Source organism: Herpailurus yagouaroundi, unplaced genomic scaffold (genome assembly GCF_014898765.1).
Source record: "Herpailurus yagouaroundi ecotype Mexico unplaced genomic scaffold, PumYag 216, whole genome shotgun sequence".
Lineage (NCBI taxonomy): Eukaryota > Metazoa > Chordata > Mammalia > Carnivora > Felidae > Herpailurus > Herpailurus yagouaroundi.
Genome location: NW_024412447.1, coordinates 9,346,021 through 9,362,306, shown reverse-complemented (window position 1 = coordinate 9,362,306; position 16,286 = coordinate 9,346,021). Strand labels below are relative to the sequence as shown.

Here is a 16,286-nt window from a genome sequence, read left to right as displayed (position 1 = left end):
AGACACAGAGAGCGGCAACTTTAGATCAGGGAAGGCCACCTGGAGGAGGCAACATTGCCACTGGGACCTGAAGGAATCCAAGGAGCAGCCATGAGAGGATCAGGGTGAAGACTTTTCCAGGTAGACAGAGGAACAAGAGCAGAGGGCCAGGCATGTTCTCAGAACAGAACAGAGGGGCTGGGGGGTGATGCACACAGTAAGTGCTTAATAAGCCCTGGGAATCTGCACATGGCTTGGGAGGCCACACTTGTGCTCTGAGCCCACCTGGTCCAGGATGATGGATCCTGGGAGCCTGAGCCCTGGCAACGGCCACCCTGACCCTTTTGCTCATTCACTCATTCACTCTTCACTCATTCATTCTCTCATCAAATAGTTACTGAGTACCTGCTACCTCCTGGGCCTCATCATGGGCTGGGCACGCAAAGGCTGCAAGGCTTGGTCCCCAGTATGTTCTGGCAAGGGAGACAGAACCCACACTAGTCCCGGGAGGCTCCAGGAGAGGCATCTGCTCACTTCCTGCAGAGCACAGAGAAGCGATCAGCCAGCACTTCGGGACCCACGGGAGCCGTTCCAGAGGAGGTGATCCCCAAACCCGGCCTGGAGGGCTGAGCAGGCCTCTTCAGGATGGAATGAGAAGGGTGCTCTGGGAAGAGAGTATGTGCCAAGACGGATGTGTTTAGCCTGCTAGACCAGAAAGTGGGGTGAGGAAGCATCGACGGGGAAACATGGATGTGGAGAGGCCATGGGGGCCAGGTGGGAGGGGCTCTGAGGCTCAGCCTAAGAGGTTTGGACTTAATCCTGCCGGTAGTGGAGACCACTGGGAGCCTTCTCTGCTTGTTTGTGCCCAAGTCTGAGGGGAGCCGCACAAATCACCCAACGATGAAGCAGGCTGAAACAGGCCTGCTTCTGGGGCCACTGTGCGCCCAGGGCTCAGGGGGCTTGAGGAGGGAGGGCGTTTGGGGACCGGCAGACCAGATCCTTCTACAGGCCTGAAATCTCTGCCAAAGGGCGAGCCAGCTCTCTCTGGATCTCCCGTATGTTGGGCCGCCCAGGGGCGTTCCTGTGGTTGGCAGAGAAGGAATCTAAAACCCTTGAGCCTCATGTTTGTTCTTTGTTGGTCTCCACTCCCAGGTGTGGTCCCTCTTTGACTCTCGGGGCTCCAGGTGTGCAGGAAGATCACCTGGCCTTAGAGGTGAGGTTGGGCATAACCAGATGCCCCGGATGGAAAGGTGGCGTGCGAGTGTCCCACTCCCCAGCTCCCACCTGCCCTGACCTCTTCCCCTCCCTGCCATCCCAGAGAGATCCCCAGGGCCCTGCCATCTGGAGGGAAGCTGTCACCTTGGCCGTGAATGCTGGAGAGCAGGGAGCCCGAATCCCTCCCTGTCCTGTAAAGGAAGACAGCTGGCCTGAACCACAGGTGTCAAATTCCACTAATCTGGTTTCTCTTCTTCTTACCTGGGATGCAAGGAGGGAGCCTCTCCTGGGGTCTGGGGTGGGTAGTGGCTCCCAATACCAGCATCCCATCAGTCTTTCTTCCCTCAGGGAACCCCATAATGGACTGGGGAGGAGTGAGCATGTGAGTGAGGCACAGGGTGGTTGCATCTGTGTGTGTGTGTGTGTGTGTGTGTGTGTGTGTTCAACATGGGAGCTAGTGGAAACGTTTGAAGGTGGAGGGGACACGGTGTAGTGATTCACCCATTCTCCAGTGGGAAAGGTCCTTGTGCCAGCTGGTTCGTCTCAGGGACAGTGCTGACTGTGCGGGAAAGGCCCTTTGATCGCCTCTGGTCCTGAGAGGAAAGAATCCTGTCCTGAAGCTGCATGGAGTGTGGAGGCCAATCCCACATACCAGCCTCCCATCGCTTCTAGAGACTGCCTTCTCTGGATGAGGACAGCCCTGTCCCATGCTGGCCCTGTGTCAGCTTCCGCCCGGGCCTCTTGAGCCAATGTGGCTCAGTACCCCTTAGTGTTAGCAAGCTCTCTGGAGTGTTTGGGGTGGACGTGTCGGCCCCAACCCCTCACGCTGCAATCCCAGTCCTAATGCAAGAAGCCTGGGCCTCCCTGCAGGCCCTGGGCCCCTCCCGCCCCTGAGCTTCTGGTGGTTTCTGCACCTGGGAGAGGTTAAGCTTTCCTGAGAACCAGCTCCGGCTGGGAGTCCTGTTACATTGGGCCACAGGGAGAAGGGAGCTGGAGCTTAGGTTGCTGCTGGCCCTGGGAGGCTCTGGGTGGTGTTAGGTAACAATTCCAGCCCTCTCCAGCTTTAGGGAGCCTGGCCCCAACCCCCATCACCGGTCCTGAAAGGCAAAATCCTGAGCTAAGTCCTGAGATCTGGCTTCATTCTCTCCAGTGGGCTTTCGGGGGTCCTGAGCCTGTCACCCAACCCTGGGAGGCACGACTCTTACTACCATTTTATGGATGAGCATATTGAGGCTCAGGGAAGGAAGTGACGTGTTCGGTAAAGGCAGAGTCTTGATGGACACTTAGGTCTTCAGCTCGCTGGTCCTGCCCTGCTCTTCCTACTGTTCAGGCTGCCCCGCAACCAGGGAGGGGGGCTTGCCGGGCCGAGAGCCAAAACATCTCTGCTGAATGTGGCTTAACCAACACGGGTCTTCTCCGAGCTCTGTGCATGTGTGAATATGTGTGCATGCACGTTTCCTGTGTGTATGCATGTGCGCCTATGTGGATACGTGTATTGTGTGTGCACGCACATGTTTCTATGTGTATGTACGTGCATACCTGTTGACATATCTATGTGCCTGTGTGTGCATGTGTGGGGGCGGGGGGACTGAGTGCCTTCGTCTTTGTCACTCCTTGCCCCCATGGCACCCTGTCTCCCCTCCCTTCCTTCTGACCCCTCAGGACCCCCTCCTCTCACCCAGCCCCCTCCCCACCATAAGCAAAGCTGCCATTTAACTTTTTTTTTTTTACATTTATTTATTTTTGAGAGACAGAGCACAAGTGGGGTGGGGGTGCAGAGAGAGACACACAGGCTCGGAAGCAGGCTCCAGGCTCCAAGCTGTCAGCACAGAGCCTTATGTGGGGCTCAAACTCACAAACCATGAGATCAGGACCTGAGCCGAAGTTGGACGCCCAATCAACTGAGCCACCCAGGTGCCCCTCTGTCATTTAACTCTTGAGGGTCACTTGGAAATCCCTGCCCTTGGCCTTCACTTCTCACTCCTACCCTGGTGGTCCAGGAGGCTGGGAGCAGGATAGGGGGACTAGTGGTTCTGTCTCTAGAGAACAGCTCTTCAGTGCTCTTGGCCTCTGGCCTGGGAGAAAGACACCAAGTAGCTGCCCTGATGGGGTTTGGGGGGGGCACTCAAATCTTGTAGCTGCTAATGGGACCTAGTCCCTCCCCAGTACCCCTCCGGTTTCTTTGTTTTCCAGCTCGGTCTTCCGAGAAAACTCGGTACTGTCTACTGAGTGCCAGAAGCCAGACATCTGGGGACATCTGGCCAATCTCTACAGTCACTGGGCCCCTGCACCTGATCTAGGGGTGCAGATGGAAGAAGAGCCCTGTCCAAGGTCGTACAGCTGGGACACGCGGCCAGGTGAAGTCTGGGTCTTTCCTCTGTGCTTCAGCTGACGCTCCCTCCAGCCCAGGCTCATTGGTTAGGGGAGACAGTGGGCCCCTGGCTTTCAAAGCAGCCCGTTTTGTGCTGAGCACTTGAGTCCAGGGCTGAGTGTGGAGCATGCTCTCCCCACCTCCCAGGGCCTTTGCACCTGCTGCTCTGGTTGCCTGGAGGCCTCTCCCCCAGATGTCTGCATGGCTCACTCCCTGACTTCTTTCAGGTCTCACCCTACTTGTGCACTTATCAGAGATGCCCCATGTCTAAAACAGCACTCCGAGCTTCCTCACCCTCCTCCCTGCTTTATTCCTTATAGCACCTGCCTACCCTCAGCTGACTTCTTACATAGGAAGCCCCCCACAGAGCCAGCCCCAGCACCCCCTGTCCTGCTCAGCAGGCTGCCGTCTGCTGGTGTCCATTTGGCATAGGTTCCTGCCTGTGACTGTGCTCGCCAGCCTTTGCAACGAGCCAGTCAGGCCCCAGGCTGTGCCAAGGGCCCACCGTGTGCTCATCCTGGTTTTGGACCAGGCCCTGCTACTGACAAGTATGATCTTGAGCAAGTCAAGCCCAGCTCTCTGAGCCTCAGTTTCCCCCTCAGAGACAGGGATTATAATCACCTCCTGCAGCTCGTTGCAACAATGAAAAGTTGGCTTATGTGAAAATGCTCTGTAAGCTCTAAAGGGAGGCGGGTAAAGCCATGGGCCACGTGACTGGGGGACACCCAGCCCCAACACCACACAGTGGTAATAATAATCTTCCCTTCCTCTAGGAAGGACGGCAGGAGAGTAAGATCACGGTGCTCTAGGTCCCTGTATTAGTTGGCTATTGCTGCATAACAAATGATTCCCAGATCCAGCAGCTTGGAATAGCAAACATTTATTATCTCACAGTTGTTGTGGGTCAGAAAATTTGGAGCAGCTTAGCTGGATGGTTTGGCTCAAGGCCTGCCTTGAGGTTACACGTGGGGCTGCCAGCATCTGAAGCCGACTGGGGCCGGAGGGTCTGTTGCCCGCTCACTCGCACAGCCATTGGTGGGAGAGCCCAGCATCTCGCTGGGTTTTGGCAGAAGGCCCCAGTCTTATGCCGTGAGGGCCTCTTCTTGAGGCTATGTATTCCCACAGTGTAGCAGCTGGCTTTTCCCCAGAGCTGATCAGAGAAAAGGAAGTAAGGCAGAAAAGTTGCAATGTCTTTGATGGCCTAGCTTTGGGTCATATGTCACCCTCCTTCCTGTGTGGCTCGTGGTCACATAGGCCAGTCCTGATATAGTGTGGGATATCAGGAGGTGAGATCACTGAGGGCCACTCTGAAGAATGGTGGCCAATGTCCCCTGCTCCAGGACTTACACAGTCACTTCATATGCCAGAACCTTCCCTTCCTCCTTCACCCTCACTCTCTCATCTGTCACTAAAGGCCCATCGTAGGGCCTCTACAATGCCTCTTTGGCCAGGTCCTCAGTTCCTCCCTACTGGCCCTGCCCAGTGAAGATCCTCGTGGCTTCTCTCCTGAGCACCCAGGCTCTTCTGATCCAAAGTGCACATGCTGCATGCAACCTTTGTTGGCTCCCCAGCATATACAGACTCCCAGGTGAGCCCCTCAGCCCCTGTGACGGGCCTCCTCCTCCTCTCCAGCCTGAGCTGGTAGGTAATGGGAGAGGCCTTAGGCATCTGTCCCAGACAGGGTGACCTATTGAGAAAATAGGGTTGTTAAGATATATTTGGACTAGTTTCCAGATCCCTCACTGTCCTAATCATCTTTCTGGTCATTCATTCATTCATTCATTCATTCAAATAGTGACTGAGTACCTACCTGCTAGGTCCTGTGTCAATCCTACGAAGTGAGTGTTATAATTATTTCCATCTTAGAGATGAAGAAACTGAGGCTTGGAGGTGGCATAACCTGTTCAAGTTCCCAGAGTAGGTGGGAATAGTCATATCTGGCTCCTGATGCCAGGGTCTGAAGCTTCCAAGCATGGACTATGGGGTGCTAAGGATGTCATATGTCCCAAAGAGGCCTCCCTCCCCTGGGCCCTACTCATAAACACACAAGAAGCCTGGGCTTGGCTGAATGGGGCATCTTGGCTGTTTTGTGAGGGGTGAAGGCCTTGGCCAGGGCAGAGGCTGTTCTGGAACCAGCTCCAGCCTCACCTCGCTCTTTTCGGTGCCTGGCAGGGCCACTCAGGGTGGAGGCGTTTCTCAGATACAGATACCCTAAACTAAGCCATCACACCATGCCCCTCTGCCCCGTAAAAGGCCACTATGGGGCTCCAGTCCTGGGAAGGCAGGACGGTGCCCAGCACAGGAACTGCCCCTGCTGATTGGCCCTGCCTAGGGCATCTACACCCCCGGCTGCCCAGGTGGGTGCATCCTCAACATGGGGACAGGGCAGGTGCAGGGGTTAGGAGGCTGGAGACTGAGCACTAGGAGGTGGCAGGACTGCCCCCACCTTGTCCCTCTGAGGGAAGCCTGGTCCAAGGCAAAGAGGGCAGAGAGCAGGCTGTCCGTACCTGGCAGGACGGTGGGATTGAGACCTGAGAGGAGCTGGGGATGGGCAGAATGGCTTGGAGAAGCCTCGGCGAGGAGGCAGGTAGCTGGTGGGGCTCTGGCATGCCCTCTGTCCACCCCAGCCTGCGGGGGGTTGAGGGGAGGAAGGAGCTGGTGTGGTGCCTGTCCCCGACCTGCACCAGGCCTGGTGGTGTCATGGGACAAGTCCTGGATAGGGATGCTGAACCGAGGGCTCTAGTCCCAGTCCTGCCACCCCATTTACTGTGTGACCTTGGGCAGCAGCTTCAGCCTCTCTGGGCTGAGTTGTCACATCTCTAGATGAGGAGGTTGCATGTGATGATCTGGAAGTTTTGTCTGTGCTGACTAGTTTTAAGTTTGTGGAAGGACCAAGTGACGTGCTACCCTTTTCCATTCTCTTCCACCTCACCGGCTCCCACCCTGTCCCAATCCTCCGGCCATTTCCAATTTCCGGCCCTGAGCCCCCAAGCCGAAGACCAGTGACTTCGGGGGAATTTTCCAGAGGCTTGCAGTGCACAGATCTTCACGGTCAACCTCTCTCTTTCCTGGAGGCTGGCTGGGCAGGCATTTTTGGCTTAGAGAAGCAGAGCGGAGTGCCCAAGGCCACACGGCCTGGGAGGCCCAGGGCTGGCCTGTCAAGGGCAGTGCTCACTACACGCGTCTAGCGGGCCTGGGTGGGCAGTGGGGGACGCAGGGGAGTGCTGGCCCAGCTGCGGGGTGTCAGGCTGAGTCCCTAGAGAAAGACCCCTTATTTCTCTAGCTCTGCGCTTTCTGGACCACCCACGGGATGAAAATGTATACAGATTCCTGGCCCCTGGCCTCCTGAATGGGGTCCCTGGAATGGTGCATGGGGATTCTTCCACCTCCTGAGGTTTGCAGCCGCTGGTCTGGATGACCTGGGAAGGGTGGGATGGGGTGAAGCCTCTCTGCAAGCAGGCCTCAGCCCTGCATGGGGGTGCCGCCTGCAGCCTGCCTGGGAGGCCGGACTCGTAGTGGCTGCTGTCTCGAATTGGGCACCCGAAGACACCTGGCTTGGACCAGGAGCTAAGAGGGAGTTTATAAGGCATTCTCGCAAAACACATTCAGGGCAACAAGGCCGTAGCTGTTTTCTCTTTCCTGAACAACAGCGTCATCTTTTCTTCTTGGCCAGCTTGGCAGAGCCAATGTTGCCAAAAGGATTAAACTAATCCTGTTATCGTCCCTGCGGATCTCCGTGAGGCGCCTGATCGGGTTTCCTTCCTTGTGGGGCATGACCCACCCGCCCTCCGCCCCAAAGCCAAAGGGTTTCTCCAAGGCCCTGGGAAGCTGCCTCTGGGGTGAACAGGGTCTCTGAGACCACATGCGTGCAAAGCCGTTCCTCAGAAATGCACTGAGGGCCGCTTGGGAAAGAATTTTGTGAAAAGTAATCCTGAAAACCAAAAGTGATTGGTAATGAGGGGTTGATCAGTGTCTTTTACTAGAGGGCTAGTCCTCTGAGGTCACTGGTTTTCCCAGGGAGATTTCGCCTGGGCTTCCCACATGCGAAGCACTGAACCCAGGCGCCCGTCTATCCCTCTCCTTGCCTTAGGAGCCATTTACTGGTTTCCCCAGCCATGCGGGCTCCCAGCAGTCATCTTTAGAAATCGGAGAACATGGGGCGCCTGGGTGGCGCAGTCGGTTAAGCGTCTGACTTCAGCCAGGTCACGATCTCGCGGTCCGTGAGTTCGAGCCCCGCGTCGGGCTCTGGGCTGATGGCTTGGAGCCTGGAGCTTGTTTCCGATTCTGTGTCTCCCTCTCTCTCTGCCCCTCCCCTGTTCATGCTCTCTCTCTCAAAAATAAATAAACATTCAAAAAATTTTTAAAAATTTAAAAAAAAGGAAAGTGGGTAGGATCTCCCCTGTTTCGCAGACAAGAAACTGAGGCCGGGAAATCGGGACAACACACCCAGGGTCAGAGGCACATTTCCCTGAAGCTGCAAGACCCCTGTTTGCTGTAAAAAAAAAAAAAGAAGGAGAAGAAACCTGAAAATTAAGGCTAAAAACACCGTGAGTGAGCTTTAACTTCTCTGTCAGTATAAAACATCCATCTGTGACTTTATTTCTCAAAATGGAACAAAATCTGGGTCACGGTATTTGTAATATTCTATCCTTTTTTCTTATTTAAAAAAAATTTTTTTTAATGTTTATTTATTTTTGAGAGAGAGGGAAAGAGCACGAGCAAAGGAGGCGCAGAGAGAGACTGAGACAGAATCCGAAGCAGGCTCCAGGCTCTGAGCTGTCGGCACAGTGCCCAACGTGGGGCTTCAACGAGCCATGAGATCATGACCTGAGCCGAAGTCAGACGCTTAATCGACTGAGCCACCCAGGTGCCCCTTACAGCCTTTTTTCTTAAAGGGGGCCCCAGTGTGCGTCAGCCCTTGGGAAACCTGCTCCAGTCCTGCCAGGGTCCCTCAGGGCCAAGTGGCAGGATGGTGGCTCCAAGGCAGCTTGGAGCTTTCCTTCTACCTCCTCCTTTCCTTCCTCCTGCCCCTCCCTACCCCCACCCTGATCTCATTCCCACTGTCCTCAAGATGATGGGTTGGTATGTTTCGCCTGCTCCGTTTCTCTGCAGAGGTGGGTGGTGGGTTCATGAGAACTGATTGGCATAGATATTCTTACTTCATATGGTACTTGGAAAATAAGTCTATAATCTCTGTTAAAAGGGATTGGATTAACTCATATTGTAAAGGTGGAAACGGCACGGGGATGTATGTCAGCTCATTCAAAGGGAACTTGAGCCAGCCAGAGATTTCACAGATGGATGGGTTGCCTGAAAAGGCAGCGAGTGCCTCGTCAGAGGGTGTATGCAAAAAGTGGCTGGAAGCCATGAGTTACTGAAAAAGTAGATTCCAAATTTGGGGAGGGGTGGCATGTAAGGTTTTCAACACCTCCAGGACCCTGCGAGTCTGTGAGGGCGGGTGCATGGAAAGAGACCAATGCAGGATAGAGGTGAGTGAGCACACAACAAAAGGTCTCAGGGCTGGGTTTGGGCAGGAAGAGGCTTGGAAGTGAGGGTGGCCTTGGCTGGATGAACACTCTGTCAGCTCAGCGTTGCCACATTTGGGGCAAGCGGTTGTCACCAGGGTGGCTCTCCTGACATTCCTCCCAGCTGTTCTCTGCCCTGTTGTGAGGCTCTTGTTTTTTTGTTTTAATTTATTTCTTTAAGTTTATTTATTTATTTTGAGAGAGACACAGAGAGACAGAGAGAGAGAGAGAGAGAGAGAGAGAGAGAGGTGGGGAAGGGCAGAGAGAAGGAGAGAGAGAGAATCCCAAACAGGTTCTGCATTGTCGGCACGGAACCCGATGCGGGGCTCGATCTCATGAACCACAAGATCACGCCCTGAGCTGAAAACCAAGAGTCAGACACTTAACCAACTGAGCCACCCAGGCGCCCTGAGGTTCTTGCTTTCTGAGAGCCTGTGTCTGTGCCAGGATGCTCGGGCCAGCTCAGCCCCTGCCCCTGCTGGATGCAGTGTAAGATACCTCCACGGGGGTAGGCTTCTCCAGGTGGGACCCCGGAAGAAGATCGGCTCGTTACCTTCACACAGGTGCTACAGAGGTAGAACCTGACAACCCCGAGGGACCCGAGAGCCTACAACACGTCACACACCAGACCAGGTCAGAGCCTCAGTGTCCTAATCTGTATTATGGGAACATTAGTACACACCTTTTGAGATCGTGTGAGGTTTTAGTGAGATCTGTGGTTCTCAAACCTCAGCCTCCAACAGCATCCCTTGAGAGGGGGGCTTTCATTGACACACAGATTTGGGGATCCCCTCTCCCCCAGAGTTGCTGATTCAGTGGACTTGGGAAGAGGTCTGAAAGGTGGCATTTCTAGCCAAGTCCCAGGTGTGATGCTGGTTTGGGGACCACACTTTGAGAATCACTGAACTACACCGGTGTCCAGGAGACCACCAGCCCCTCCGGGCCGGGGATCAGCTCTACCCTACTTCTGTTTCTGCGAGGTGGCCACTCAGGGCGGGCGCACGGCAGGTGCTGTCAGTACCTGTGGGCGAGCCGAGCCGTTTGAACTGTGCGTGAATGGAAGCCAAGCAGTCTCCTCCTCAGAGGCCCTTCAAGATGGTTGTCAGCGGGTTCTGGTCGCCATAGCAACAGCTGGCCGCAGCTCAGCGATTTGGGGAAGTAACCACTTACGGGGCTCTTTGCGATATTGGGGAAAGAGTGCAGAGGTCCTGTCCTAGAGCACGTGGACAAGAACGTGGGCAATGTGGTTTTCGAAACCTCCCTTTGCCAGGCCACTGTTTTGCTGTTTGCTGGCAGTGAACCTACGAAGGATTTAAACTTTGGTTGCATAACAGAGAAAGGAACAAAGGGAAGGGTGGGTGTGTGGCTGGGTAGGGAGTGGGAAAGAGGAAGGAATCCTTATTCCTGAGAACCACAATGCGCTTGGCCTTGACACACATAGACCTGTGTTATCCTCACCCAGGCCCTAAGGGACCACATCACAAGAGCCCTCCTGGGACCCTTCCAAGGCCACACAGCTCACAGGGCCTTGGCAGTCCAGATTGGAAACCCAACCTGCTGTTGCCAAAGGCCATGTTTGTTCCTTCACTTCAGGGCTGCCTCTTTGAAACTGTTGAACTTTGGACATGGTTTGAGGGACCCGGGGGTGTGGGAGTAGCAGGGAGGCGGTGAGGAAGCCTTGGGGGGAAGTGTTTTCAACACCTCCGGGAGCCAGGCCAGTAGGTTGGTCGTATTCTGGACTTCGCCCTTTGTAGCAACCGCCCCCTCCTCTTTATTCGCTTTCGTGTTTGGATCCACCTGAGCCAGACTTCGGATGACGCACCCCCACCCCCAGTTCTGGCCAAGTTAACCCAGTAAGGCAGTGGTTCTTGTATTCCCATGTGCTGATTGATTTAAAGTTTCAATTTCTGTCTTGCCTGCAGAGATCCTGACCCAGTGGCTGGGGGTAGGGGTGCCCTAGGAGTTGGCATTTAACAGGCCCCGTGATGACTCGGTTGGAGGCAGCCCATTACCTGCCCTTTGAGACATCCAGAGCCTCTGCCTTCCCCCGTATGTTCCAGGTGCCTTCTGGAAGCCCCCAGGTTTCAGGGCCTTCTTATTCTAGTGCCCCAGCCGCTTCTGCCCTCTCCTCTCTGCTGTTCCCTGGGAACAATTTATCCAGCCCCCACAGCACTGTGTACACACAGTAGAGCCACAGCTGTCCCAGCTGGCCAGCACACCCTGCAGCCAGCTCGGCCACATACACCTGGCTCATTAAGCCCAGCAGTCCGCCCCTCTGCTCTGTTTCATAAGGACCTGGCTCACGACCAGAGGCCTGAACTGGGAGGCTCTGCGCAGGCCAAGCCAGCTGTCCCTGACATCAGAAAGGAACTGTGATGTCTTGAGCCCTTTGGAAAAGGGATTTGGGCAGAGAAGCATCCCATCTGTGGAGAAAAAACTGACTTTGGGGTGCCCCAGCCAGAAGGGGCTGCTGCTCTAGTTCCCTGCCTCAGTTTCCTCCCCTGTAAGAGTGGGGACAAGACCAAGGGCTCATCGAAGAGCTTCAGGAAGTCCAGGGTCCTAGGCATGAGGTTTGGCCGTGGGCTTAGAGGTCAGGGAGGTGCGTCTTCGGGCTCTACCCTCCTCTCCTCTTTGACAGTGAGGCTCACCTGTGTACTGGCCTTCTACCCCGCTGTCACACAACCATCCTTTCGCTCATGATCACAAGCCTCAGGATGCCTGTGAGAAGTGGCAAAGGCAGGCACAGGATACCTGCCCCCGCCCCCACCCCCCATTTTGCGGATAAGGAAACTGATTTCTTATCCAGGAAGGGAAATAAAGAGACTAACCACGCATCTGGTTAGCAGTCAAAGCAGAATTTGGCCGTTGACCTCCTGATGGAGGTTCTGTGCATCTGTGCGTGGGTGACTGCCTCATCCCTGGCCCTGCAGGTATCAGGAAATCTGCCTGTGGCATCGGGAAATCTGCAAACTCGTTTCCCCTGCATGCTTACGGAAACCTCCCGAGGGAAGAGGGCCAGGGCGATGCTTACTTTGACAGACTTGGAGGGCCCTGGTGGCATTTCAGACACCACGTCAGAGAGCTGGTGTGACACTTAGCTAGCATTTTTGAGCAGTGAGGAGGCTGCCTTCAGTTTACCAGCCGCACCCCTCTGCATCTGTGGGCAGTGTCAACCCAACTTCTCTGAGCGCCCAGCTGACCTACGACCCACTTTGCTGTCAGCACAGAGCCCAACGGTGGGGGCCCGAACCCACAAACCGTGAGATCATGACCTGAGCCGAAGCTCCACGCTCAACCGACTTAACCACCCAGGCGCCCTGGGCATGAAGACTCTTAAAGAAACTCCAAGGTCATGGGGCACCTGGGTGGCTCGGTGGGTTAAGTTCAAACTTCAGCTCAAGTCATGATCTCACAGCTCGTGAGTTCAAGCCCGGTGTCAGGCTCTGTGCTGACAGCTCAGAGCCTGGAGCCTGCTTCGGATTCTGTGTCTCCCTCTCTCTCTGCCCCTCCCCATTTGTGCTCTCTCTCTTTCTCTCTCTCTCAAAAATAAATAAACATTAAAAAAAAAAAAAAAGAATCTGCATGCCCATGAAAGAGGAAGCCTGAGTCAGAAGGAGTAGAGAAGAGTCAGGCCCCTGGAACAGGGGCCCCGAGAGGCTAAGGCTAGAGCCCTCAGCAGAGGGGGCTGCCTGGGCACAAGTGTGGGGAGTCCATACCAACCTGGGGAATGGCACCACTCCAAAGTAAGAGCTGAACAGAGACCTCAGGAGCTGAGTGGGTGTCCCAGGGTAGGGGTTGGGGGGAAGTGGGGTTGGGGAGGACCCAGCCTGACACTCCCAGGGATGGGGTGAGGTGGGAAGGGTTTGAACAAACTTGACAAGCTCACATGGGCACCAGGTTTGTCATAGTTCACACTTACTAGTTGTAGGATCTTGGGGAACTTGGGACAAATCCCTTCACTCTCTGAGCCTTTGTTTACTCATCTGTCAAGTGGGGATAAAAGTGTATACTTTTTTAAAAATGTTTATTTCTTTTTAAGAGAGAGCGAGAGAGAGCACGCAAGCAGGGGAGGGGCAGAGAGAGAGGGAGACACAGAATCCGAAGCAGGCTCCAGGCTCTGAGCTGTTAGCATGGAGCCCAATGCAGTGAGATCATGATCTCCCCTGAAGTCGGACTCCTAACTGCCTAACTGACTGAGCCACCCAGGCGTCCCATGTATATTTCTGAGAGAAGATTTGCAGTAACATGTAGAGAGTGATGAGCCCAGAGCTTGGAATCTATTTGGTACTCAATAAATGGTAGATAGTCCCCTCTATCCCATAGCAAGTGGGAGCCCATTACAAGTGTTCAATAAGCATTTGGTTCTATAGAACAAGAGAAGGTTCCAAGGGATCATGGTGATCAAAAGGTAGTGATACAAGGTAAGATTAGCTTTGGAGGATGCTACAGTTTAAAGGCTGCTCCCAGGGAAAGACACTTTGTCTGTTGCAGGTGCAATGAGTTTTCACATTGTTCATGTTCTGGAGAACCTTATGGGGGAAATGTGTGGGACTGGACTGCCTGCAGCAGATAATAGCCCTGGTGCCCCCCCCCCCCCATCACTCCCTTAAAAGATCACACATTCACAATGAACTGTTAATGCGGTCACACCTGCACCTGTTCAGTGGCGATAGCTCCCCTGCTCCAAAACCCAATAAACCAGGGCCCTGGGCAGGCCACCAAGTCCTTGTCCTGCAATGACCACAGTCCAGTCCCTAGCTCCCACCGACCCCAGTCTAGTCTCTGTAACTCCAGCCCACCTTTCCCGAATCCTCTGTGGCTCATCTAACACATGCCTCCTGTTGCCTGTATTTGGCAAGACTTGGGGGCAGAGAGACAGACAGAGGAGACCCCAGACACAGACATGACCTGGACGGACTCCAGATCAAAAGGAGACCAATATTCTGGAGATGTGACTTAAAGTAGGAAATAGTTGGGGCCTTGGAGGGCTGGACAGTAGTAAGAAGCCATCACTCCAGGAGGGCTAAGGGCAGCTTTTCGGAGGTGGGCACATTGGTGGGACACAGACATATAAACATGAAACAAGAATGACATTCCTGATGGCTCAGAGGAGTAAAAATACACAGCGCATACCAGGATTTGTTCAATTTTGCTGGAGTATAGAGTTTGTGGAGGAAAGTCATAAAGACCAAACTGGAAAGATAAGGCTGGCTTTTGAACACCCTTGCATTCCAGACTAAGGAGATCTATCCTTTCCACACACTTTGATTGTGCACCTGCTATGAGGACTGAAACAGATAGGAACTCACACTCCGTCCTTGACAGTGACTTGTCTGGATGGGGGCAGGGGGTTGTTCAAGAACGCTGGAGGGGGTCTCTGCAAAAAGCTTGATAAACCAGATCCAGGGAGAGACAGAAGACCTGTTTCTTTTACATCATGCCTGGGTGGGGCGGGGTGGGGGGGGGGGGAATGAACCTTTGGAAAGAGGGCAGCTGCACAGGAAGAGCCCTGAAGTCACAGGGCTGATTGGCTCATCTGTGCACACTCTGCCCAATGTTACAGCAGTGTCAATGCCGCTTGTTGCCTGGACTTCCCACGTGAGACAAAGCCAAAAACACGTATAGAATGTAAACATTATCAAGCTCATTCGTGAAAATGTCGAGGGGCAGACGGCTGAACGTGGGAAGCAGAGGTGGGGGCACAGAGCAACAAGGACAAGGATACATCATGATAACATCATGGAGTATGAAGAGATATGCCTGCAGTGGATGGACGGAGAAAGGTCCAAGGCTGCTGCTTCAATTATAAAGATGACTAGTAGAGGAAGTAAAGTAAGTTATAAGTAATTATGTTGAAATGCGTGGGCAAGGGAGACAGGTTGTGGTTTTAATGACCATTAGCAGGACTGAAGAGGTAACACCTCAAATATGGGACAACAGTCAGCCACAAAGACATTTATTTACCAGCATGGAAATAAGGACCAGAATAAAGTGCTAAACAAGTTAAGAGGTGATTCTTTCTGGGCAGTGAAGATAAAGGGGAAAAGGAGGAGAATTGGCAGGAAACTCTTGTCCGAAACCCACATGTGTCTGATTTTGATTTCAGAAAAATCAAGTGTGTAGTTACTAATCTTTAGGGACTGGGAGCCAGTAAAAGAATTGGTTCTTTGGCCAGAGACAAGGTTGTTTGGGTATTTTTAAAAAGTGTGTATGCATTCAACTTAGGGTAACTAAATAGTGTTTTCTTTTTCTTCTTTTTTAAATGTTTTAAATGATTATTTTTGAGAGAGAGTGAGACACAGAGTAGGAGTGGGGGAGGGGCAGAGAGAGCCGGAGACACAGAATCGGAAGCAGGCTCCTGGCTCTGAGCTGTCAGCACAGACCGGGACGATGCGGGGCTCCAACTCACGAACCCGCGAGATGGTGACCTGAGCTGAAGTCGGACGCTCAACCGACTGAGCCACCCAGGCACCGCAGCAACTTTCTCTAAAAACACAAACAGTAGGTCTCTACAACTGCTATCACTTTCATTTTTTAAAATCAATTTATTCGAGATTGTTCTATGTCAGCAGTGAACTTCCTCATTTGTCCTTTTTATAGCTGGGTGATATTCATGTACTGATGTAGCAACAATAAATGACAGTGTCTATTTCCCCATGGCTCCGCCCACAGTGTCTCATCAAGTTTTTGGGGTTTGTCATCATCATAGATTAAAAAGGTTATCCCAACTGAGTTTTGATTTGCATTTTTTTTTAATTTTTTTTTTTAACATTTATTTATTTTTGAGACAGAGAGAGACAGAGCATGAACGGGGTAGGGGCAGAGAGAGAGGGAGACACAGAATCGGAAGCAGGCTCCAGGCTCTGAGCCATCAGCCCAGAGCCGAACGCGGGGCTCGAACTCACGGACCGCGAGATCGTGACCTGAGCTGAAGTCGGACGCTTAACCGACTGAGCCACCCAGGCGCCCCCGATTTGCATTTCTTTTACGTGTGGGGTTGAAAAACTCTTCCTATGGTGAAAGGCCATTTGTATTTCTTTTTTTCTGTGAACTGATGATTGATATCTTTTGTCCACTTATATTAATTTGTTTTTTCTCATTAATTAGTGCAGCTCTTTATGAGGGAAACTAGTCCTTTGATTCTTAATAGCAAATATTTTCCATTTGTCTTTTGACTTTGCCTGTAGGTCTTTTTT

At 53.3% G+C, this 16,286-nt stretch overlaps 1 long non-coding RNA gene across 1 annotated transcript; it reads right to left on the bottom strand.

Moving 5' to 3' along the window:
- Positions 1–4,429: 4,429 nt before the first annotated feature.
- On the bottom strand, positions 4,430–10,909 carry LOC121017709 (uncharacterized). The gene is made up of 2 exons (XR_005784869.1): positions 10,112–10,909; positions 4,430–4,715 (listed from the first exon to the last, which is right to left on the bottom strand). It is a non-coding gene; the product is annotated as an uncharacterized LOC121017709 (long non-coding RNA).
- Positions 10,910–16,286: the final 5,377 nt, after the last annotated feature.